The sequence below is a fragment of the Onychostoma macrolepis genome, chromosome 25 (genome assembly GCF_012432095.1).
Source record: "Onychostoma macrolepis isolate SWU-2019 chromosome 25, ASM1243209v1, whole genome shotgun sequence".
In the NCBI taxonomy this organism is placed as follows: domain Eukaryota; kingdom Metazoa; phylum Chordata; class Actinopteri; order Cypriniformes; family Cyprinidae; genus Onychostoma; species Onychostoma macrolepis.
The window spans coordinates 8,371,456-8,398,734 of NC_081179.1; the positions used below are offsets into that span (position 1 = coordinate 8,371,456).

General features: G+C 34.0%; 1 protein-coding gene across 2 annotated transcripts in view; it reads right to left on the minus strand.

The window, feature by feature from the left end:
• Nucleotides 1–26,962, minus strand: part of lrrc4ca (leucine rich repeat containing 4C, genome duplicate a) — a 247,943-nt gene extending 220,981 nt beyond the window's left edge. For both annotated transcript variants that reach the window (XM_058767438.1, XM_058767435.1), the window contains exon 1: nucleotides 26,402–26,962. The gene's annotated coding sequence lies outside the window, so the exon portion shown is untranslated. The remainder of the gene's footprint in view (nucleotides 1–26,401) is intronic.
• Between the last annotated feature and the right edge of the window lie 317 nt (nucleotides 26,963–27,279).

Below are 27,279 nucleotides of genomic sequence, written 5' to 3' on the forward strand. Positions count from 1 at the left end.
TCAAAATTATAATAGTATCACAATAATACTAAAATAACACTGATGAGAACAACTATTTGCAATATTCTAATTAGTGACATAAAAGTTTATAGTACTTACAGTATTTCCATAATCTGATATATTTTCAAGCGAAACAGGAAAAAGAACAGAATGTGATTTTATCCATCTGGAATTGATTGGATTTTGAAAAGTAAGCAATAGCCTACATATCAGAATGAAGCCAGGTTGTTGGAGGAGAGGGCTGAAAAATAAACTGAAATGCATGAGTTTACGAAGACAAACAATCAATTGTGCACCGTTAGACCATGAATTTGTATGAAATTTTGATTTTATGTAGACTTTATGATATTTTAGCACAGAAAAGTGCAGGAACTGTAATTATTTCACTGTTCGGTCATGCATGTCTACATCTTGTCACTTCCCATAAGGACCAACTGCGAGTTTTGACCTTTTACTGGGACAAACAATAACACATCAGATAGATCTTGCACTGACCATACACCTCACTAAAACGCCCATGGTTTACCTTCAACACAGCCATATATTTGGATAAAATTATATGTGGTTCCATTTGAATCAGGATGCTGCATAAAGGCATCAATCCGCTCACACAGTTACACAGTTTCCAGATTTAGCATCTGAGATGGGTTATGGCTAAGTTCAGCAAGAAAACATGGATGCATTTCCGCAAGCTCAATAATTCAGACTCCTGCTTTTCCAGGTCACAGAGACATTTACGGTTATTCGCGCAACCAGTTTGGCGGGAGGCACTGGTTCAAAGCCTCGCCACTGAGAGGAATGTTTTACAGTGGGACATAAAGCGGGGAAGCCGACGGGAGGTGTTCGACACCATCGCTAATAAACCTTTGAATCAAAGAAAACAGAAATGGAACCAGAAAGGGAGTGAATGTTTCTAGGAGATTTACTGTGGCAGCACTAAAACGCCTGCACGGCGACGAAGAAAAAAGAAAGTCACTTGAAAAAACATTACACGCTCTTGTGATCTCCGCTCTTCAAATGCGTGTCAGGAGCGAAACGCTAAACTCATCAGAGGTGATGATATCGCTCATTCCGCCGAGGGCCCATGGCATTGATTCCAGTTTTGCCTTTCCATAAACTGCCTAGTTCTAGAGGGCCCTATAAATTCAGTCGGTCGGTATCTAGGGAAAAGGCAGTGTCGCACGCTGTTAATTTAATAAAGGATTTGGGAAATGGATTCCCCCCGCATCGCAACACATCTCGAACTTTCCTAATGGCTTATTATGTTACATTTCCTGTCCTTTCCTTCTCCAGAATTACATATGTGGCTTACTAAGGAGCTGTTAAGGGTGAATTTGTTTCTTTGGACTGAGGGGAAAAACATATTTAGTCATTTGCGGAGGTCTCTAAAATGTTATGCCTCAAGCAGTGTTAATAGTCTCAAACAAGCCTTTTATATTAAATTGGTTTCACGAGCCTTAAAGAGGCACCACTTATTAGGACGTAGCTTCACGCTTTGTGTGGAATATTCATCTTTAGTTTAGTGCATGTACATTTTGCTTCACTCAGCCTCTTTCTGAAGAAGGGCTTAAGGGCGGATATATTAGAAGAGAAAGACCAGAAAAACACACTTGTTCATGTTTCAGAACAATTTCTGATGTCAGAGCCACTGAAGTGTCTTATTTGGCCACACATGAGTATATTTAGCAATACAACAAGGGACACTGAATGAATTTGCTTTTAAAGCAAAATAATAAATCTAAAATGAAAATTAGGCATTAATTGGAAGTTATAAAATTATAAATAAAAAATACAATTAATAAAATATAAATAAGTAATTATAATAAAGTAATGACATTTAATAACATTAAAGACTTAAAGAGTATTTATTTACATAATAATGAATACAATTAATGACTGATATATATGGTATATATATATATATATATATATATATATATATCCTCCTGACTACCAGAAAAAAGAAAAGAAAAATAAATTTTTGAAAATGATATTTTATTCATATCTTATGCCATGTCCTCTGTAGAGGACATCGGGACTTTAAAAAGTCCTGTTTTTAAAAAAAATAAAAAGACATGAATGGACATGAAAAGGCAAAAACAGTGGGATTTTTGTTTTAATCACAAATGAATTTTAATTTTTTATACCAAACTTTATGTTATGTAAGATATTTTTAAAAACCATTTTTCTTTATTGTGGCCATAAACAAGTTTTTCCATTATATACAATGTATATAAACTGTATCTAATTTGCATATTAATGTGTTTTTGGGGCAACAAAATATTTTCAAAGACCAAGGAGAGGGAGTGGTCATGAAACATCCAATCATTTGGTATCTCTGAAAAGCCCTGAATGTGCTCTGCACAGGACATCCAGACTTAAAACTGACATGTAACGTCTCAGAGAAATTGAAATTGTCCTCTACAGAGGACAAAACTCCATAGCTGGTAGTCAGGATATATATATATATATATATATATATATATATATATACACACACACACACACACACACATACACACACACATATGTATGTATGTTTTCTGTATTTTTGAAAAATTGATGTATATTTTCTTTCATCTCTTTGACATTCAGTGTTTCTAGGAGATGAGCTGTGTGCTTCAAAAATGAATAATTTTAATCAAGAAACCGCATTTGATGAATGAATCTAATTTAGCTGCATTCTTATTCTGATTTGTTAGACTAATTACAGTCCTTGACATAGATGAGCATGGATGAATATATTGCTATCTTTTTATCATAAGGTGCAGAAATGCAATCACTGTCAATAAAAGGTCATTGTTGCTGGTCAATGATGCAAAACCGCAGCGGTGGACTGAAGGAGGAGCTGTTTCCGAGCTCATGGCTGTGTGGGAAACTGTCGTCTACCCAGACCGAGTGAAATATGTTGAGATAATCTGGGAAGAGCTTTCTATATTATTTTAACATTGTTTCTGGCACAATAGGAGCCTTTAGCTACTATAAACCCATCCATTCCTGCTGCATCCTTGACTAAGGGTCCCTCTGGAAAACTGTAACCATTAAGAGGTGAAAAAGAGTCAAATAAAAATATAGAAAGAAGCTGCAGATGCTCCCAAATATGCTCAACAAGCTCCCCTAACACTCCTCTCAAAAGTCAACTTCTCAAGTTTAGTTCAAGAAAATCTGAAGGAGTTGAATATGCAGCTATATCCCTTCATTGTTATATTAGGTACATAATGCCAAAAACATAAACTTTTTTTTTTTTTTTTTTGATTATGGCCTTTATAAATAAATAATACATATTAATAAACAACACATATTATTAATATTTATATTGAAATTAAAACAAATTTAATTAAATGTAATTGAAATAAACTATTTCATAAGCTAAAATTTAGAATATAAGAATTATTAATAAATAATAATAAATTCATAATAAAATAAAAATAACAGGTAATGTTTTATTTATTACAAATTATATTAAACTACTTAAATACTGTATAATTTAATAAATAAATAATAAAACAATTATTTATTATTTCATTTAAAAATGAAAATGTAAAAAATATATTTTATCATTTATGTAGTATTTATTCATATTTATTATTTATTACTTGATCAGCATATATGCTATTTTTTTTTTTTCGAGGACCAAATTATTATTATTTGTTATTTTATATATACCCTTTTACATAATATATAAAATAATTAAAACAGTACTTAATGAGTGTGCCTTAAATCCCTTTGTAATAAATATAAAAAGAAATAATTACTATTAGTAGTACAAGTTTACATTTTATTTTTTAAAATATTTGAATATTAAATATGTTTATATTACTTTTTAAGCAAACAATAACAAAGTACTGTGATAATTATACACGTTGAGCAAAAAAAAAAAAAAAAAAAAACTACAGAGTTTTGATATAATAATAGTAAATACCTCTGTGATCAATTCACATAATATATAGCCAATCAAGTTTCCAACAAAATGCCAGCGGCTTTCTGTTTTTTGTTAATGACATTTATTTGACATCATTAATACCTTGGGTGAGTGTTTACAGTGAAATGATTTGCCCAGTCGCTTTACAAAACACAATAAAACACTAATTTCTTGAAGAGGACGTGATGAATGTCATGGAAGAGCTCTGGGGACCATCATGTAAGTGGAGACGTGCATGTGGAGATCAGGATCGTCCCAAGGGCCGAATCCCCTACAGCTTGGCAGGTTGAAAAGCCGGCAAGAAATAAAGACTACTGCCAGGCAAAGAGGTGCCCATGGGAAAGAGCGTTTTATTAAAAAATAAGAGAGGTTGGAGACGAGCCACTATGAAGAACAGAACTGAAGTAAAAACCAGCTGGGAATTCTGTTTGGAGCCAATTAGATATCATGCCATACTTGCAAAAGAAGATGGCTTTTATCGACATAACACATTATTGGTGTGTCAAAATAAAACTGGTGCCTCGGTGTGAATTAAATATTGAGGGATCAGTTTTGGCATTCGGGTGGAGCTTATATTTTATCTGAAAATATAATGATGGGATTTATAGAGGTCATTTTCAGACTCGGTCTGTGGAGGTTTGCCTCTCACATCTGCAAGTGTCAGATTTGTAATCAACTTTTGTTGTTACAGGGCAGAAGCTATGGGAAAATTTCACTGTTATTCCCAAAGCTATGATTTTTGAATAAACAAATTATAATTGTGAAAAATGTGTTCCTGACTGTTTGGCAATCGGTACATTTTTGTTGATTATTCAAAATGCAAAAACAACCCTTAAATAGTCTCGAAAACATAAAATGAAAAGACCAGTAATGTGATGAAATGTAAATAAATATAAAATTGTACTCTTTAAGTTGATTTTATTACTTTATATATTTTAATATTAGAATTGTTAGAATCAGAATCTTCAGAATTGGTTTACCCACAACACTTTTCACAAAAGCGCTCTATTTAATACACTAAACTTATGCAAGACGGTGGAAAAAAATGCCCATGATGCTTTGCAACACAAACAAAATTGTTGCACGGCTATGGCATTCTACAAACTTTAAATGGGTTTTTTTGCTTTAATCCTGGGAGTCATAACCCTTTTAAATCACACTCTGCTTTACTACAACAAAGTTTCAAGGTATAAAATCACTCCTTCCTGTTATCAGTCATTTGCTTCACACTTTCCCATCCAGCAGGATACAACTTGACTTTAAATCTTATCACTGATTCTACAAAAAAGTGGCTCGGACGAGGGCATTCTTGAATTCTAATTGATTTCATCGTCCCTTCTCTCACTCCGCACTCAGACAAGAGCATCCGCAGTCCCTCGGCACTGCTATAATTTATGTGGAGAATATTAAACACTCAGCTCTATTGATCCCCACCGCTCTTTATGTGACGTCTTCCTGCTGGGAATAACGGCTGAGGCCTTGTTAGGCACTCGTGAGGAGAAAAAGAGATCCTGTCAAGAGTACTGATTTCTTCTCCCATAGCAACTTAACATGGAGGCACCATCATTTTTGCTGTGTCAAAGGCTTTTCTGCCAATACACTGTACAGTTTTCATGGCTTTATCTCTTTGTTGTAACCACAAGCAAAACTGGACAGTGAGGCTTTGTATATAGTAGGCAAAAAACAGTATGTGAAAAGAGTAGTGTATCGGAATTCACAGAATTCATTTAAAAAAGGCAAAAAGTATCCGGATGACTAATTACTTAAGTGCACATCCAATGAACACTTGTAATGTACGTCCAGATTATATTCATACTGTATAGAACAGTATGAGTATGTACTTCTAGGACTATTCTAGTTGACTAGAATAGTACTAGAAGTACATACTCAGAGAGTATGCGATTTTGCAAGCAACGCTTCTTTAATAGAGAGCTACTGAATCATTCACTCATCCTATGCATTCAGAAACACCGATTCATTAAGAAACAAATCAAAAGTGAGCCAGTCTTAGGCATTCACTCAAATGAGTCATTCAAAACTCTGATAAGAGACAAATCAAAAGTGAGTTATATCCTTTAACGTTTCACCTAATGAATCAAAATGAGTGAATTGCATATCAAAAAGTTAGCAAATCATTAAACCGTTTAATCAGTCACTCAAATGATTCATTTAGAATCATTGCACTACGAAAAATAATCAAAAGAGAGCGATTCTTTAACCATTCATTCAACCGATAACACCAATAATTTGTTCAGAAACAGAACAAGCAGCTGTCTGTATGAGCGAGTCAACGAATCATTTACTAACCAATTTGTTCAAAACAAGGATTCATTCAGGAACAAGCGTGTGTTGCTTGGAGAAGTGTAACGGTTAAAGGGTTAGTTCACCCACAAATTAAAATCAGCCTGTTTTACTCACCCTGGTGTATATGACTTTCTTCTTTCAGATGAATCCAATCGGAGATATATTAAAAATTGTCCTGGCTATTCCAAGCGCTATCATTGCATTGGGCAGGTGTTTCTGTTGAACAGTCCAAAAGACGTTAAATAAAGTGTGCGCATCCATAATAAAATGTGCCTCACACGGCTCCGGGGGGTGAATAAAGGCCTCCTGTAGCAAAATCATGCATTTTTGTAAGGAAAATATTCATATTTCAAACGTAATAAACACTTTTTTTCTCACTTCTGCTGACTGTCGTACGTGGACGGCGTTCCGGAGGATGACGTAAGATGTATGCGTCACACGCGTGCCTCTGAGATATGCTAGTCTTGCGAGTTTGTTCACAGGAGCAAAGGGAGCAAAGTTTTTGACATTTTTCTTTACAAATCCTCTGCGTTTTGTTTTGTTCTCTCTCTGTGTTCGTCACTAATCACGCAACGCCGACGTCCTGCATCATCCGCCGGAACGACTTCCGTGTACCACAGTTAGATGAAGTGAGAGAGAAGTTTATTACGTTTGAAATATGGATATTTTTCTTACAAAAACGCATGGATTCGCTACAGGAGGCCTTTATTCCTGTCCCGGAGTCGCGTGAGGCACATTTTATTATGGATGCGTGCGCTTTATTTGACGATTTTTGGACTGTTGAACAGAAACACCCACCCACTGCAATGATAGCGCTTGGAATATCCAGGAGAATTTTTTATAAAACTCTGACTGGATTCGTCTGAAAGAAGAAAGTCATATACACCTAGGATGCCTCGAGGGTGAGTAAAACAGAGGCTAATTTTCCTTTTTGGGGGAACTAACCCTTTAATTCTGCTTTACCTTCATATGGACAACTTTTTGGTAACTGCTTAAGGTAACTGCTTATTAACTAAAAATGCTCTTTTTTAGCATGTAAGTCAATAATAAATGGATTTGACAGTTTCATTCTGAAGTTGTCTCATGAAACAGCACTTATTTTGTGTGCTTATTTCATTCGAAGGAAGGTCAAGGAGGTGTGGTTTATTCAAGAGAGACGCTGTTAGATAACCAAAGACTGCGAGAAGCACTGCCTGTCCTTTTCTTATTAGTCCTACCTTTCATTCAGCGCAGTGGGACGCCATTTCTGGCTCAGAGAGCTCGAACTCCCCTAAGGACACCCTGCTCTGCAAATTCGGTGTGGAAATGGGTACAGATTAGAGCATTATTAGTCAAGCCTTTAACTTCATCTTGTGAGTGCACACATACACATGCGCATTTGCCCTTCAATAATCTCCACAGCTCAGTAGGAGTGAGAAGTGGCAGGTACCTGGTGATACGATATTAATTATGTTTAGTGATACATCAAGTATTCCAATTGAGTACTGTCATGTTGCAATTATTCATTCACTTTTCTCTCAGGAGACTGCGGTAAAAGACATGAGACAAACAGGAGCTCTTAAAATATGCTTAGTTGACAGGCATCTCAGATACATTTCACTGAAAACTTTTTGGGAGTGAAGATAAATACATTTAATAATAAATCCTAATATTCTTTTTTACATTTCAGTACCTCCCTGAACAGCCTGTAATGAATGAAAACAACTTTTAATAAGTGTCAAATTAATTTCAGAGGTAATCAAAACAGAGTTGTTTTGTAATAACTATAAAGGAATAAATTGTCAACAACTTGGTATCGTAGTTATTTAAATGGTTCTTTAATATAATATTTTTTAGCTTAATTTCACTTTTAATAATCACTTGTAATGAAAGTATGAGTGCACTTACAGAATTCATCACTTGTATTGCCAGTAGAAACTAGTTCCCCTTCAGGAACTCGAGCTGCGTCAGAAAATCCCATAGCATTTTCCGACGCAGCATGTCGTTCCCTCCGGAAACCATGGTTACATACGTAACCTGGGACGTTTTTAAACCCTAATGTGCAAAGAATGCATTTAAACATTTTTAAATTGTAAGTGTGTGTATATTCAATATAATATAATATAATATAATATAATATAATATAATATATGCATTATAATTCATTTAATTCTAAAAAGAATTTAGGTTAAAACTCCAATAAGAAAGAATTCCCACATTGCTTTTGGTTATTTTAAATGTGTATTTATTTATTTTTTTGTCCAGTTGACCTTCTAACAATCACTTGCAATGGAAATATGAGTGTGCTTACAGAATTTCCACTGGGAGCATAGAAACATAAAGTTTTCGAACCCAAACCCAAAAAAAATTCAACTTAATAATATTAAAAAGAATATTCCATCAAGCGATTCAGTTGGAAAAATAAACAACGTGGCAACCTAATATAAAATTTAAATTATAAAATTAAGTAAAATAAATATAATTATAAAAAATTATTATATTATTAATATAAAATATGCATTGTAATTCCAATCTGAAATTAGTTTAAAATTCCAGTAAGAATGACTTACATTTCTTTTGGATATTATTATTATTATTATTGTTTTTACCTTTTTTTTATTATTTAATTTCTTTATATTGACCTTCTAATAATCACTTGTACTGAAAATATGAGTGCGCTTACAGAATCCATCTACTGTATTTCCAATAGAAACAAGAAGTTTTCGAACCCAGCGGCTGTGTACAGACTGTTCTTTTCCAAGCCAATGTCATACTGCTTCCGTAAATCCTGATTGATGGTCCTTTTGATGGCTTTCACCGCTGATGAGTCACCAGGATGTCATGAAGGAACCGGACAGGAAATGAAGCAGTGACAGCCAATGTGGAATTCGTCTGTTCAGACACTGGATTAAAAGCTTTGACCAACTCTTCAGCATTTGTGATGTCCATCTTGTTCATTCTCTGGACAGTATCGCAATATCCCTTTCAAATGCGTCCTCTGGAAGCTCCAACATCTTCAGACTTTCAAAAAAAGTCAACGTAGCTCCTCAGTGGCTCTTGTGGGGTTCGAAGAACATGGGACAACTCAAGGTATCACATTTAACTGCCACCACACATAATTGCTTAGCAAGTGTTGGTGTAAAAACTAAGAAAATTAATGTTTATCATACCTCAAAACCTTGTTTTCTGCTACACTATTTAGCCAGAGCTCCTTACACATGAAGAAAATGATGAATCAAGTTGTCTAGCTATGATATTTCTCACCGCTAGTGCTAGTAAACACAAATGTCTTATGCTTCAGGAAGTAAACACAAGGTTGCTTGTTCCCGATTGCCCAAGAGAGAGTATTTCACGGCCTTGTACGAAATATCACTTAAGGTATCCATTTTTACGGTTCGTTCAGTATGATGTCTAAAATTTCTTGCCACGCTTGGTCTGGTTTTTGCTGCTAATCTAATGGCAGATTTGTCGCTGACCTTGCTAACAATCTCTAAGGTGTTGTAAGTTTACAAACAGTTATGTGAACATGATTTGTGGGGTTTGCAACAACATGTCATACTTTTCTACAACGTAGTTTCAGAGAAAGCCTTGCTGCTTGGATTCATGGTTCAACAGGGAAGAGAACAGACTGATGGAGCCAAAAAAGATGACCATTGATAAAGGCCATTGGGAAATGTTGGGGACAGGGTCACAACGAGACTTTTAGTAAGTACAAGTCAAACTCAATACGTGGAATGTTGATTACCACAAAAAATTAATTCATTATTTTTGATAAAAGCAGGGTTACAGTGAGGTACTTACAATGGAAGTGATGTTATACACTTAAAATATGTTGAAAAAACATTAAAAAACTCACTGTTTCAATAGTAAACAATATACATTTAACTTATTGGCAACACTTTATTTTAGGTTATCGTAACTAGTTGCTTATTAGCATGCATATTACTAGACTATTTTCCATTTATTAGTAGTAATTAAGGACAAATTAATGCCTTATTCTACATGACCTTATTCTACATCCCTAATCCTACCCAATACCTAAACTTAACAACTACCTTACTAACTATTAATAAGCAGCAAATTAGTCATTTATTGAGGGAAAAGTCGTAGTTAATAGTAAATAAGTGTTCCCTATTCTAAAGTGTTACCAACTTATTTTATTTTATACTTTGTCTATCCAATCAATTCATTTCAAATTGTATTATATAATAAACATTTATTTTATAAGGACTTAATTTCCCTCCAGTATTTCTGACTTTTTTATTCATTTAGAATAAATAGGAAATTATAGTTATAAAAATTCTAGTTATTAGTACCCACCACCAAATCATAAAAACGCACACAAATAAAGATAGTTATAAACAATGAGCAGATAAAAGGAATATTAACTTGTATTCACATATTTTTATCATGCACTTATAATGTAAGACATAATAGCTAAAAAAAAAAAAATCTTTATCATTAAGGTAATACATAAATATCTTCAATTCAATATCAAAAAATCTAGTCCCAATAATTTTCTCTGTAAAGTTATATTTAATTTGACTACTTTGTCGCCACTTAACTCCACGAATTCTAAATAAACTGTGAAATATTTTAAAAGATTTACAACTTAAATAAAAGTAGACTTAAATCAATCGCGCTTTATAAATTTATAAACTTATTTTTTCTGTTTTTAAATACTCCAAAAATTGGCCCCATTCACTTCCGTTATAAATCCTTCTCTATAACCTTATTTTTAGCTTTTAATAAAGAAAATCAAAGAGACTAGTCAAAAATAACTTTTTTTCGCTAATCAACATTATGCCACAAATTTTGTTGACTGAGGTTAACTTGTATTGAACCCAGGATAATCTGTGAACAGCCTCCCATCCAGGTAGTAAACACTGTTTTTCATTATAAATACCAATATCAAGACACTAGTTTCCATAAATGTACACGTATATGAAAAAACTAAGTACTTGCGTGATAGGCCAACTGAAAAAAACACGACTGTTTATCACATTATTGTAAGTTTAACGCATTTACATTACTAAGAACCGCTGAACTTACGAGTAACTTAAAGCAGCTTCACTTTTTTTTCTCTAATTAACCAGGCATCAGTGAGCAAGAGTTTAATACGACTTGTCAAGGCACCATAAAACGTTTATGGTTCGGTAGTTTTAAAGGATACACTGTTTATGCTTTCATAAAAGCTCTCCGGAAATCAAAATAACAACAGAGGAATACTTGGTTTGTCAAGAGCTGCTGGTCTGAATTTTAAGATGAAAAAGGGAAGTTTTGGGGCTCACTTGGCAGGGAGCATTCGCTCATGTAGCCTGACATAAATAATTCCCTCTGAAGGGGGGCGAGAGTGTTTTCCCGTATCTCCCGCCTTTAACAGCCTCCCATGTAACGTCAATGCATTTCGCTTTGCTGCGTTTTTGTGCTCGCAATAACAACCAACAGTTTGCTTATTTATTCACTTTCAAGAAATAAACAAATAATGAATCAAGCCCGCTGCGTCTAAAAGAATATCAGGATATGGAAAAAGACTCGGCTAAGCACAGATAGAGTTATCCCGAGTCGTAATTGGCACAGACTCGGTAAACAATAACAGATATAATTGGACGTGACATAGGGCAATTGCTCGCGGCCTCAAAATCTTGACACATAATCTCCTGTTTGTCAACTTTACTTGTTTCATATAATTGACGCATTGTGAATTCTTAATTGTTTCGTGGCAGACAAGGTAATTATGAATTTTAACAAATCAACCCATAAGACAACCTTTACCGGACGCAGATAACAGGACCTCCGTATAATTGCGCTTCCAAGAATAGTGTCCTCAGTTGCTTGCTTTCTCTCGCACCTGTTATTGTTTTTCTCCTGTTTTTGTTTTGGAATCTCAGGGGTCAGCAGTATTTTGTCCAGGTCACTGATTGCATGAGGTCTGGAGTGAGTCCTATCGATTGAAACCTCTGCCACTTTAGAGTGTTTTAACCGCAAACTCACAAACCCACCGCGGTCTGCAAAGGCCAAAGCCTCTGTGCCCGTACAGATAAAAAGTGAGCGAACATGAAAAAAGGACTATATATATGCCATCTGAAGTCAATATATATATATATATATATATATATATATATTTTTTTTTTTTTTTTTCATGAGGAAGTAAGGCCTCATCATAAAGATAGGCAGTGTCATTTTGGAGAGGGAAAATTTTCAATCTTTGACGGCTGTAGTGTGATTTCTTTTCAAGGTGGAAAGCGCCGTTTTTCCACCGACTATTCAATTATTGCCTGAAAGGTCTCCTGGAGACTGCAGAGACAGTTCAAATATTTATTCATTTACGGTTGCATTCATTTCTCATTTACTTTTTTCACTGATTTATTTGTTTGCTTTGTGATCCAGCATACAAGAGCAAACTATTTTATATACCTTGGTTTTTAAAGGTTACTTATACATTTACAATGGGTTCTTGTTATAAATACATTTAGTAATTTAAGCCAAAAAAACAACAACAACAAAAAAAAACATATAAATAAATAAATAAATAAATACAATAAGGCTTTGCTTTGCACAGTGATTTTATGTGTAAAAGGTTTATGACTTTAACCAAGTGCATAAAATAGCTGTAATGTACAGCCTCAAGTGGATTATGGTTTTATAAAAAGTTGGAAATATGATTTAAAAAAATGCTAATGCTAAATAGTTACATTTAAAATGAATGAATGAATATTATTACCAAGTCACTGAAGAAAATAAAAAATAAAAGAAATTGGTGTAGAAACTATTTTCACCAGTACATTTCACAAATAATTACAAAGAAACCCATTGAATTAAATGAGAAATTTTGAAGTAGAAAAAAATGAAATTGTGTTTTTTGTAAAATGTACTTCAATTATCTTTCAATAAATCATTTTTACTGTGCAGAGAAATGGTAGCTAAAAATGCAACATTATATAAAATATTAATTATAAAATTAGTAAATATATCTATTTTAAATGTAATTATAAAATAATATTATAAAAAATGACTTGTTTTTTATGTAATATATTTAACTTTCAAACTCTAATCAAAATGTATGTTTAAATTCCATTAGGAACAAGAAGTCTGCAAATCCTAATATTCAGTAAATTCAATAAGTTTAATCATATTATCATCATCATCATCAATATAAATATTATTATATAATTCCACCAAGTGATATAGTTGTAAAAAGTTGTTGCAAAACAACTTAGCAACCTAAAATAATATAACCTTAATATTACAAAATTAATGTTTATTATCAATGTAAAATTTGCATATTCTGACTAAAACTCCATTCAGAATTTAGATAGAAATTCCAAAAAGAACAGAACAGAAATTATTTCCAACATTGCTTTTGGTTATTAGCTATGGGCATTTATCACAATCTTTAGTCTTGGTCATACCTCGCAAAATACAGTTTATTCTAACGGCCCCTCGAATAATTAAAGACCAGCAATTTAATGCTGCTCTGTACACACACACACACATGCAAGGGTCACAGACGTGATCCCGATCCGAGGGGGAGATCTGACCTCAACAGTCCCAGACCTGACACTGGGGGATCACGCCCGTGTTCGGCACCATCTTCTTCCTCTATTTATAGTTTACACAATTAACCAGAGGAGACCTTCATTAGCCCGTGTTCAGTCTGCAAGACCTGCCCTGGCTTGCTGAACAGGTGTTCCTTAATAATCACGGCCCTGTCTGCCAGATACATCAGCGCTGAGAGTTTCTCCTTCTCTGTTTCAATCTGTTCCAACTCTTCATGCTGCGTTACGCTTCATGGCATTAAACAAACTTCTGATTAACAGATGTACCGGATACCGGGTTTGTCAAGATCGTGTTGCAGCAGCACGTTATTCGGTTTGTTAGATTCTTAAACAAATTACAGCATCCTAATGTATTGACTCTCAACTGAGGTAATGCAACACTGCTTTGATTCCAGGATACAGATAGAAAACCTTTAGGATATGCCTTTTTTTAGCTTAATTTGTTGGACCTTTTCCTACTTTTATTGACATTATGGAAAGCAGAGTGGGTTTACTTTGTAAAAAGTTTTTTAAGCTGCAAAAAGATTGTGATAATGCTTGTTCCCACAAGGCCTATATTTTTAATATAATATTGCAAAAAAAAAAAAACATTCTTATGACGTTGTTTGCACATCTCTGTAAGAACCTCATTATCACATTCAACTTGGTACTAAAGGTCATCATCAAACTCCTTCTGTCAAATACATTTTTCAAAGTACTGTTTTACCAGTAACATAAAATAGTATTAAATCAGAGAAAGAAAGAGGGATATAAATTAAATATGAGACTCTAGAGTTGTCTTTTTGTTTTCATAATAATTTGTCAGTCTGATGATATCAAGCCAGACTTGTTCGATATTCTTAAATGCATTTTAGCATAGAGAGCAAATGAAAAGTGACAAATGCAAAATCAAACATTTTTGCCTTTCTCTCTAAGATACTGTTTGTACAACAATAACCACTCTTTTGATCAGTCTGAGAAACATCTTGAATCAAAGAAATGTTCCATTAATTTACATTTATAAAGGCAATACGTATATATGTATATTTATTAAATACATAATTTTTTTTAATTGATTATAAATACATAAAATTATATCTCACATTTTGGACCTTTTTTTCCTTACTGTTCTACATTTATATCTCACAGTTCAGACTTTTTTCTTGCAGTTCTGAGTTTATATCATAACTCTGACTTTTTCTCACAATTCTGAGTTTATACTCATAATTCTGACATTTTTTCTTGCATTTATGCAGTTTATGAATTTATATATCACTTTTTTTTTTGGCAATCATCTTACATTCATGTCTCACATTTCTGACTCTTTTTTTCCCCTCAAAATTCTGAGAAGTTTTTAAAAGAGATATAAACTCAGAATATATAGCTATAGCTTAAACATGCATCCTGAGGAAAAAAATCTTAATAGTGACATAAAACGTCCTTAAACATGCAGCCTGAGGGAAAAAAAAAAATCATAATTGTGAAATAAAAAGTCTTTTCTTTTTTTTTCTTTTTTAAAAATTTAATTTAATTTAATTTAATTTATTTGTTTATTACAGAATAAGCGTCCATTCTTTTTCCCCTTCAAGAATGTGACATTTTTATGAGTGAGACTGGATTATCAATTAGAAAAAAAATAAAATAAAAATGAGGTGGGATTTTAACCATCAATTCCATCAGAATTAATTTGATGATGAAAAGTAGGCGTTACATATCAGAATAGACTCAAACTGCATGTAATCTATAGCTAAATCAATGCTTAACTGTACAATTCATGATGTTTTTTGTTTGCTTGTTTTTTTCTCATTCTTTGTATTAACATGCACCGATGAATAATTCACAAAAAATGTACATTATGAAAGTAAAAGGGTCACTTTTTTATTTCATCTGGACTTTTAAGCCCAAATTCATTTTTAATTCATTGCATAGAGCTCGGCTCCAACACTGATGTATTTTCTGATCATTTTTCCTCATAAATCTATGATGACTTATGCTCCTGAAGTCTTGGTCAACACTTACCCTAAAGGAATCTATTTCATTTCTAATCAAAACACCAACTGCCCAGATGGAAAATGTGCTGTTTACAGCAGTGATATCTAAGGCATAACCATGCATGATAATCTGAACTATTACTATAGGGAAACAACACAAACTATGTTAAAATCGTTCCTCTGGCTAATACACAAGGCCTGGGCAGAGAGATGTGATGTTAATGGGTATGACAGCGACAGGCTTCAGCGCACCAGCATGTAAATCTCCCTACAGCCCCACAAATGCACAATCAGCACTTTACCGCAAGTTCTGTGATCTGATATGAGGAAAAGGGAGGTTCCATTAGCCCATACGGTAGTGCTGAGGAAGCTCTCTGTTTATCACGTTATGTAATTGTAGGAAATCTGTTAGCACAATACATTTACGACCTTCACATTACGGTGACACTCAACATGGCTGCTGCCAAGATGCTCCCAATTACAGCCTGAAAATCTCATTAAACATGAAAACACACTGACCAAAAATTGGACAAAAACAATAATCTTTAATAAAAGATTAATAATGCAAATTGCGCCTACATTAAGTTGGCTTATAGGTTTCGATAAACTGACATTTCACGCAAATTAAAGTAAATTACTTGTAAGTTCAATTTTGATAACAGAGTTGAGCTTGACAAATGCAGTGAACACTAGACAGTCGTGTTAAAAATAAATAAATAAATTCATGCTTCGGAAAAGGTCGCTTTGGTGCATTTCTCAGATCAGAAATGAAATTCTCAAAACTACTTGTTCAACCTCCACATCATCTAGTCACTTGTGCACATCAGAAAGGCAGTTTCTCATTCTTTTGAACAAATTGCTATTGCTTTGGTACATTCATGCAACTGATTATGTACATTTGTCTGCGGTTTCCTACATTTTCAGTTGCTAATATCATGTTGCTCAAAATGTATTATACAGTTATCTGTGCTGTAGTCTTACCCCTCAAAACATCTAGTTATTAGTTCATCGTATAAGTCATTAAATGCAAAATGGTCAAGCATATTTTCTACACATCTCTATTAGACTTTTTGTAAATTTGCCATGAATTGTGCAAGTGAATCTTTACTTTCACTAATGAGGAGAATATAGATCAACCAATTATAAACCAGTTCTCTGAAATAGCTCAAAGGTGCATCTCAGGAATCTTCAGTTGGAAAGCATATATAGACAGAGGACAACACAAGAGTTACATATTATGTAGATGGATGAACATCCAGAAAATGATCAGGGTCAACAGCCGAGAGGAAGAAGAGGAGTAAATATGCATGGTGGAAGGATACAGAGGCAAAACAGAGGAAGAGGCCAAGGACATAGGCGCATATCAGATGAAATAAGGGCCACTGTTGTGGACTATGTTGTCAATCATGGCCTTACAATGGCTGAAGGGTGCAGATAAATATCCTCAATTATTCAAACATTTTGAAACAGTCTCTTTCAATCAATATCCTACATACAGTAATGTGTAAATGTGTACTTTTGAAAGGATGTATGGCATACATAAGAAGCGCAGCCTTCTGCATTTCAATACAGAAACTGTCATCAAAACTGTTGCCATAGTTTACATCAGGTAATACTAAGAGAGTGCACTGTTATATTGACAACATGACTAAGCATTTCTTATTTGTGAACAATGACACAAGGACTTTTCACTCTGATTGCACTGATATGTTCATTGACATACCTACTTACTTTTGAGAGATGAACTAAAGATTTTGAGTAAGTTACAGGCTTTTGCAGGAAATCCATTGTGGGGTGCTGTTTGTATAAATTGTTTTGAGAAATGCATATACTACTTTGCAAATATTTAGGATGATTCGAGAAATGCACCAAAGCGACAGAAAAAACTGTAATATTGTTAAAACTAAAACGAATTTACAATTTAATTACTTTAAAATAAAATAAATGTGAACTGAAATAAAATAAAATGTAAAACATTTTAAAAGTATTTCTTGCAAATATTTTATTAACAACCTATTTTACTTCAGCTACTTTCCAAGCAACATTTCATTTTAATTTAGTTTAACTTGGTGTACTGATAGATAGATAGATAGATAGATAGATAGATAGATAGATAGATAGATAGATAGATAGATAGATAGATAGATAGATAGATAGATAGTATCTCAAAAAAAAAAAAAATAAAAAAAAATGTTTGTTACTTGAAATAAATGTTAACCAAAACTAAATGTTAAAATAAATGTTAACCAAAAAAATAAAAAATAAAATAAAACTATTCTATTTCAGCTAGTTTCCATTGCAACATTTCTCAATTTAATTTAGTTAACTTGATGTACTAAAATAAGTAAAACTGGAATTTAAAAAGTAATAATAATAATTATATATATATATAAGACATACAGACTAATTTAAAAAGTCAAAAGATAGCACAATTATTAAAACTTTAACTTGAAATTAATTAACTTGAAAGCAGAAAATATAAAAATAAAATTGAATTCAAAATATTAACAAAAACTAGTATCTCAGTGATATAGATACTAGTATCTAAAAAAAATACAAAATATCAATAGATTATTTTAAAACAGTGATGGTGTATAATTTTTACATTTCTTCTGGTCTCCCAAAGTAAAAACAAACACAAGTTCAAAGACATTGCTGTTTGACCTGAGAAAAATTTGAGCATGCCACATACAGTAAACAGTAGCGTTAAAAAGGAATGTAAAAACACACTATTCGCTCATCAAAGGGCAATAAGGGTCGGAGAAGGCCGGGAAAGAACTGCAAACAGTGCAGGATGGAGTGAACAACATTGAAAATTTTAATCAGTTCCAATTAAGAGATGCTAGGCGCCCAATGTCTCGGGTCTTTGAGGAAGAGAGATACTCCCAGCAAAAGAGCATGTTTTGATGTCATTACTTTAAAAGGCAGATCTCCAAAGGCATCAGGGAGGGTAGTTTATGAAGCAGCCTGAAGGCATTTTTAATCTGACCCCCCTGGGCATCTGCAACTGCATGGAAAAACAATTATTTTCATCCCTTCCTGCCGGGCGTGTGGATTTGCTTTAATTATGAGCCGTAGTTGTTTATTTCTAGCAAGTGTTTTAACTGATTTGTTTGAAAGCTGTATGCAAGGAAAAGCCAATACACATTGCTAATATTTCATTTTCATTTACAGCGTGTATTGAATAATGGTTGGTTTTAGATTAATGTCAACTTTTAGGGAACGACTTATAAATCATTTTCTGAGTTATTACTCAATGTTTTTTCACTTCTCTCAACTTCTTGGCTGTACAAAGATATGCAACATTTCTTATTAACATACAATCAAAAGTAAGGAACTTGTAGGAAAATTCACAAATGAGATCTCTTTAAAAGGAATAGTTCACCCAAAAAGGAAAATTACCCCATGATTTATTCACTCTCAAGCACGTTACTGTAATTAAATTACTTATTCACTACTTATAAAGTACAGTAAATAATTTGGTTTCACTTTATTTTGATGGTCCCTTTAACACATTCTATTGACTATAATATTGACCTACATTTCTACTAAGTCTCATTAGAGTGTTAGTAGTGTATTAGTTGACTGGTAGGGTTAGGGTTAGATTAAGTTGACACGTTCTTGCAAAGTTACTTATAGTCAGTAGAATATCTGTTGGGAGACCAACACAATAAGGAGTTAGTAGATATGAAGCAGACAGTCTACTAATACTCTTATGAGAGTTTGTTGACATGTAGTTGCAACATTCCTTAGTGTAAACAGAATGTTCAAAAGGGACCATCAAAATAAAGTGTTACCAATAATTTCAACAGTTCTAAAATCAGTATGAAATTTGAAATCTAAATTTACCGTCTAAAGATAAAATTGAATGCAGCGTCTTTAACCCTCTGCGCACCAGCACGTTCACTTTCAGTTTTTCCTGATTCACAGAGAAACCTTAAATACTCAGATACAGATAAGACTAAAATCAATCGAATCTAAAAAGGGCCTACTTTTATTTGCGTACACTGACAATACCAACAAAACATTGTGCTTTTGCAAAATAAACAAAACAAACAGGGTGCACTTTCTGCTGTCTAGGTCTCCGTGAGCAACTTTCTATGCATCACAAACTCAGCGAATATTTGAGACATGAGAAACATGTCTATAGAAAGCTTTTAAATGAACGAATTCAAATCGAAAACGAATATTCTCTGATTATGTAATCCGTGTGAAACTAAAGGGAGGTACAGTCTTTCCCGTATCTGAAGCTTGAAGTGTCTACTTTTAAATTAACAAATTCAAATCGAAAATGAATATTATACGAATATTCTCTGATTATGTAATCCGTATGAAACTAAAGCGAGGTACAGTCCTTCCCGTATATGAAGCTTGAAGTGTCTACTTTTAAATTAACGAATTCAAATCGAAAACGAATATTCTCTGATTATGTAATCTGTATGAAACTAAAGCGAGGTGCAGTCTCTCCTGTATCTGAGCTCATTATATGCAGTCACCAGCGCGCAAACACCCTCATCTAGATACAAAAAAAAAGATATATAAAAAAAAATCAAGATTTGTCTAATTTTCATCGTTTTTGAAATAAGTCCTGCTATGAGGAATTTACCTCAGAAGAACAGCGCGATCTGACACAGCTTTATTCAGCAGAGAAGATCAATTATGTAATTTATTCTTACCTACATTAGTTAACGTGTTATTTTTACATAAACCTGTACGGATTTCACTAGTTGGGTTTTTCCTGAACATCTTGCCAAACTGAAATGTATTATTTAACTTTTCTTAAGCTTTTTTGCTTTCAGATATTTTGTTATTTAGAATATTTCTATTTGTTAACCAAAGAAGGTTACATTACAGTTACAAGTATTACAGTTGTTTTAAAGCTAAAAGGCTAGACTATTCTATGTTTGACTCAAATTGAAAGGATAAAGAGTTTAATTTCTAATAAGGTTTATAGGGATTTTAAGATGTAGCCTAATTAGCGATTTGAATAATTAAGATACTCATTGAGTAACTAAGTTACTTTTCAGACAGAGTAATTAGTAAAGGAATTTAAATACAATATCGATGATGTAATTAGTAATAGTAATTAATTACTTTTTGAAAGTAACTTACCCAACACTGCTCTCAAGCCATCCTAGGTGTATATTACTTTGTTCTTTTAGATAAATACAATTGGAGTTATATTAAAAAAATGTCCTGGCTCTTCCAAGTTTTATAATTGCAGTGAATGGGGGTCAAGATTTTGAAGCCCACAAAAGTGCATCCATCCATCATAAAAAGTGCTCAACATGGATCTGGGGGGTTAACAAAGGCCTTCTGAAGCAAAGTGATGCATGTGTTTAACAAAAATATCAATATTTACAACTTTATGAAACCGTTATAAAGTTTATAAAGAGTGCCGTTCCAGCAGATGACGTAGGATGAAGGTGTAGCGTAAGCATAAACCGTAAGTGTAAATCATGGGGAAATTTTTATTTTTGGGTGAACTGTCCCTTTAATGTTGTAGTAGTTTCTCCTAGATTAAATGGACAACAAACTGAGACTTCCACCTAGAAAAAAACTAAACAATCCTTTCAGAATTTGCTCAAAAGATACTTTGTCTTTTTAATATGAACTTGATTATCTCTCATCAAATTCCTCCAAGTTATGTCCATGTTAATGCTATAACTCTATACCTTCTTACACTTCTAAAATTATAGGTTCTTTATTGGCATTGATGGTTCCTTGAAGAACCTCTAATATCAATGGAATCTTACCACAAAAAGTTCTTTATTGTGAAAAATGTTTCTTCAGATGATTGAAATGTTCTTCACTTATGTTCTTTACAATGCTTCTTTGAAGAACTGTTCATGGAAAAGTTCTTTAAAGAACAAAAAAAAGAAAAAAGGTTCTTCTATGGAATCACTGTTAGAACCACTTTTTGGACCTTTTAATTTTAAAAGTGTACTGTGTATCAGCGATTGTTTCATTTGGATCTTTACTTCTCCTAAGGAATTTAGTGAAGAACCACCAAAATAAAAGAAAGCAAAGGTTAAAATGTAAACTGAAACCCAAAATTGTGTGGTTTCAAACCTACAGTATATGACTGACTTTCTTTTGCAAATGACAGAAGAAGGTATTTTGAAAATTGCCTCAGTGTCCTATTGACTTTCACTGTACAGACAAAAGCAATATGCATGTATAAATGATGAGAGTGTTTTCATTTTTGGGTGGATTACTTTAAGAACTCCATTAAGTCTCATAAGCTGCAACATTTAAGCAACAAAATTATCCTCTGGGAAACCATAGCATGTTTTTTAGCAACTAAAAGAATATACTCCACCATCCCCCAAATGCACCAATGACAGACTCAATCAGCCAATATGGTGGGTTTGGAAATAGAGCTGTCACTGTTTGACAGGGATATGGTTACATTGAGACACTAATAAGACAAGTGTGCATTTCACAGATGGACACACACACACTTGTACATAAACACACAAGCTACAGATGGTCTCAGGTACACACTTTGCCCTAGAAAGGACAAATCTTCTATCCAGGCGGAGGGTTTTATTAAACAGGCCAGTGTGACTGATGTTTTAATGTACTTAAAGGGATAGCTCACCCCAAAATGGAAATTCTTATTTAATAATTTGCATGTTGCTCCAAGACTTTGTTTCTTTAAATTAATGAATTAACTAAATTTGTTAAAGAATATCCTAGCTGTTTATATGTAGCAGAGGCCAGCGGGTAAGTGCTGTGCAGGTAAAACCTCACTCCCCTGATCTCAAGAGGCGCTCTAGCGACTGACGTTAGGTGGCCTTTAGCCTCCTTGTTAGAGCGCCTGCCTCCTACACTGGAGACTGTGGTTTGAATCCTGCTCGGAGCGGGGCGAGTAGAACCGCAACATTGGTGCCGTGACCCGGATGGGAATGAGGTTTAGGGGGTGAGTGTAGCAGAGGCCAGTGGGTAAGTGCTGTGCAGGTAAAATCTCACTCCCCGATCTCAAGAGGCGCTCTAGCGACTGACACTAGAGGCCGTGGCCTTTAGCCTCCTTGTTAGAACGCCCACCTCCCACGCCGGAGACCGCAGTTCGAATCCCGCTCGGAGCGGGGCAAGTAGGACCGCAACATATATATATATATAATAAAATTGAATGAAAACAACCACCATAAATGTATTATAAAAGTGATTCATATGAGTCATACCAAATATTTCAACTAGTCTGAAGCCAAATTATATATTTGTGTGAAAAAATAGACTAAGATTTATGATTTTTACCTTTCTTGGTGCATTCATGAAAGCAGCATTTTTTGATTTGTACTTTTTAAGAACTGTCAAAGATCTTTTTGAATGAATCAGTTGATTCTGTTTTCAAAACAAGACCAGTTTTGTGAACTGAATCATCAGAGATTTTTTTTTAATGAACAAATCAATTAATTCAGTTAAAAAAAAAAAGAAAATTAAAAAAAAGACCAGTTTTGTTTGATTCAGTCAAGATTTTCTAAGATTCAGTCAAGATTCACATGACATGAATCATTTTGATCATTTCTAATATTTTTATGGGTTTGTTGTTGTTTGCATGATTTTTATATTTCTTTGAAGCTCTAAATGTTACCTTTTCTCTTCCACAAAAGACAAAAAGTCTAAAATGGATTTGGGTGAATGAATAAATAATAGGTTTTCATGTTTGAGTGAACCATTGCATTTGAGCCATCTATAATGTTTTCTTTATTTATTTACCTGTGAAATGCCAACAAATAATTGATTGTTGGCATTTCATGATGATTGTTGTGATTTTTAAAAACTTCCAAACAAAGAATCACTTCATGAGTAATGTACAATGAAACCACACTCTTAAAAATAAAGGTGCTTCACAATGTCATAGAAGAACCTTTTTATCTAAATGGTTCCATAAAGAACCTTAAACATCTGAAGAGCCTTTCTGTTTCAAAAAAAGCTTCTTTGTGGCAAAAGAATGTTCTTCATAGTATAAAAAGGTAAGAAAGAGATGCTTCTTTGAATAACCTTTGACTGAATGGTTCTTTGTGGAACCAAAAATGGGTCTTCTATGGCATCTCTGTGAAGAACCTTTTAATCACATATCTATTCATATTTTTTTGTTTGTTTGTTTTTTCTTGGCAGGCACTTTATTATATTCAAACACTACTTTTAAAAATAATAATTAATAAATACATAAAAATAAAGACAAAAGTATATATAATACCAGAAGGAAAAAAAATGCATGTTGTTCTATACATATATCCAACCCACTATTTGCATATCTACTGTACAACACCTAGGGGCTAAAAATATCACAATATGAGCTGTATTACATCTGACGACCTCCTGTCTGCGATCTACTATAGACACAGAGGAGCAGGAGTTTACCTCAACATTCATTTTCATAACAATGTCAGTTATTACGCTGTCAATCACAGTGGTGTCATGGGTTTTGTGATACACTGAGCTGTGCAGTGCACTGAACATCATAACTCACTGAGAAGGCTGTCACATCCCTAATTGCATTAAGACGGGATGAGCACTTCTACTAACAACATAATCAAGACAACTGTCTCAGCGCTCCTCTGAGGACCACCGGGGAGACAAGAGGAGATCGGCTCTGTCTTTGGGTGAAACTGTTAAACCCCGTCTGAGAATGAGAAATCTTATGTTACAAGACTAGAAATGCCTAGTTTGTTGTCGTCAAAGATTGTTGCCAGTTTTATTTCAAATACAATGAATTTGTGAGGCCTTGAGAGGAAAACTAGAACTCCAGGCAAAGAACAAATCACAAATGAAAACGCTTATTCATATCTCAATTGCTTGCTTTTGACAGCAGTACGAGAAAATGGAAACTTTTGTCAAAGATTTTTCCTTTGAGATGCCATTAATCTCACAGATGCCTCGCCTAGAGATTCATAACATCTCAAAAATGCCTTCGATACACATTTCACTTCATATTTTTCCAAAAACCTCTTATCTGAGACGTCAATAATAGTGTCATATTTGAATGTGCACAAATGAGGTTTTAGATCTGCGTCAGAGAGAGAAAACAAAGCATATTATAAAAAGACATCAAGAAAATACTTCTTAATTTAATAATTATTTTCCATTATTTTATAAATCTTGATAAAATAATATAAATACATTTCTAAAATGTGCTGTACCAGGTTTGACGTCAATAATGTCATATTTAAATGTACATGAATGAGATTGACAGTTTGCGTCAGAGAGAAAAAAAAATATGAAGAACATTTAGGACATAACAAATACTTTCTATTATTTTATAAATCTTTATAAAATGATATGAAGACATTTCTGAGATATATCACACCAGGTTGCATGTCAATAATGTCATATTTAAATGTTCACGAGTGAGATTTGAGATCTGTGTCTGAGGGGGAAAAGGACATATTAAATCAAATCAATTATAAAATATTACAATATTTTTAGTTATTATGTCTAATTATAAAAAAATCTGAGATATAATATAATATAATATAATATAATATAATATAATATAATATAATATATAAATACTTTTTTTTTTTTTCAAAATTGACAAAGCTACTTTGGGTTGGCCTGAACACTGACATTGGACATTGATTTTGCACAGTGTTTTGGAAGGTAGGGCTCAAGAGATTCACTTCTCTCTGATGTCTGAACACAGTCTTGCTTTTGAAGCTGTTAAAACTGCATTTTTGAGATTATATGAATTAGTGCCCGAGGCTAATCTGCAGAAGTTTCCAAACTTGATGAAACCCGAAGACCAAACGAATGCGGAGTTTGTAGAGTTTTATTCCCACCTGGACATTTGTGCCCCAATCACCACAGGAAGTGACTCATCATACAAGCTCAGCAGATATCCGTCTCAGATCAGCTGCCACATACTGGGAAGTTATTTGCCCTGTAGCTCAAACAAAGGTCATGGGTTCGATTCCCAGAAAATGCATTTATAAAATGTTTTATTGAATGCGGTATCATTTCAGATAAAACGGTCTGCATAAAATGCACTGTTGGTCAAGCAGAAAGCATTGCAGATATGCACCATATGGCTGTTTTTCAATAAATTGTCTGTTTAAATGAGCATTAAAAAAAAACAAGAAACTTTGAGGACAAACTCAAATCTCTCTAATATTCTAGATTTCTTGGTACAGTACATCACCATTTCTTATAATGTGCCCAAAGTGCTTTCTGAGGTCAACGAGCCAACAAATATAAGATGTCATATAAACATGTCATTCATAGTCTAACCAATACTGTCACAGAAATGATGTCTTTGATGTATTAGATGACTGAGTTTGAGAGACACTTTTGTGAGCTTACAAAGAGTCGACTCTTATTATTGCCTGTTTTCGAATGCTGTTGAAAGTGTTTCTGTTCCTGGTAGTGAATGGTGCTAATAAAACCAAGGTCATGGGTCTGATATCAAAGGAGCACACATACTGATGAAATATGTCTTGTAAATCACTTTGGATAAAAGTGTCTAATGCGGTCATGTAATACTTGAATGACCAAATGAAACAACAATAAAATCAAATCAAATAATCGAAAATAAAAAAAACAAATAATAAAAAATAAATTAAAATAAAACAGATGCTAAAGTTTTTTGTTGCGCACAAATGAGCCAAAATATCACACAATAATTTAAATATGCCATAAAAGTCTTTCAGGAAGTTACTCACCGCTGATGAAGTCAGTGTAATGACATGCTGGATTCAAGTTATTTCATTCTGCTCCGGCGCTCGCAAATAACACAAAATTGCCTGTTTGACCTTGCAGTTTCCCAGGACATTATCACAAAAGTAGTTTCACTTCAGTGCACAGATACAAAAAAAACCGCAGCTTCCAAAATCCGTTTTTTGGCAAAAACAGCTTCCTTTTATTCAAACCCAGATGTAATTTGAACTTTTCTTTCAACCTTAAGAGGGCAGAAGTTCAGGGCCGCATCTTCTCTGAACGTAATGACTCACTCGATTCTCCTCCCTCACCTGTGGAACGAATCAGAGATGCCACATGTTGTTTGGCGCAAGTCTTTCCTTGAAGTGCCACTGAGAAGACCTTGACTACAGGTTTCGCAACCGTACGTCCGTAAACCGAAGCGCTGAGGACTTAAGATGCCATTCGTCGCTTTCCTCCGCTCTTGTTTTTTCTGCAAACGTGTTCGTGTGTGTTCATGTGCGCGACAGTGTGTGAGTGTGCACTTGCCCGTGTTCCCTCATCTACCAAAGCCTGTTCTGTTACAGCATTCTGCTGCATCACATTTAGGCTCATCTCTCTCTCTCTCTCTCTCTCGCTCTCTCTCTTTCTCTCCTTACCTCCCTCCTCACTATCATCACTCTCAGCCTCCCTTCCTCGTTCAGTCACACGTGAGGAGGCGCGCAGTACGGCTGGAATACAAATAAGCTGTTTAGTCTGAAACCCTTAAAGACGCAATTGTCTTCTCACGCCTCTGACACTTTCAGATGCTGCCCTCGGCGAATGGACGTCTCTCTCCTCTCTCTCTCTGAGGACGCGGGTCCCTCTTCTCGGTCACCCTCACCTGGTCGTGAACATCTCTAGA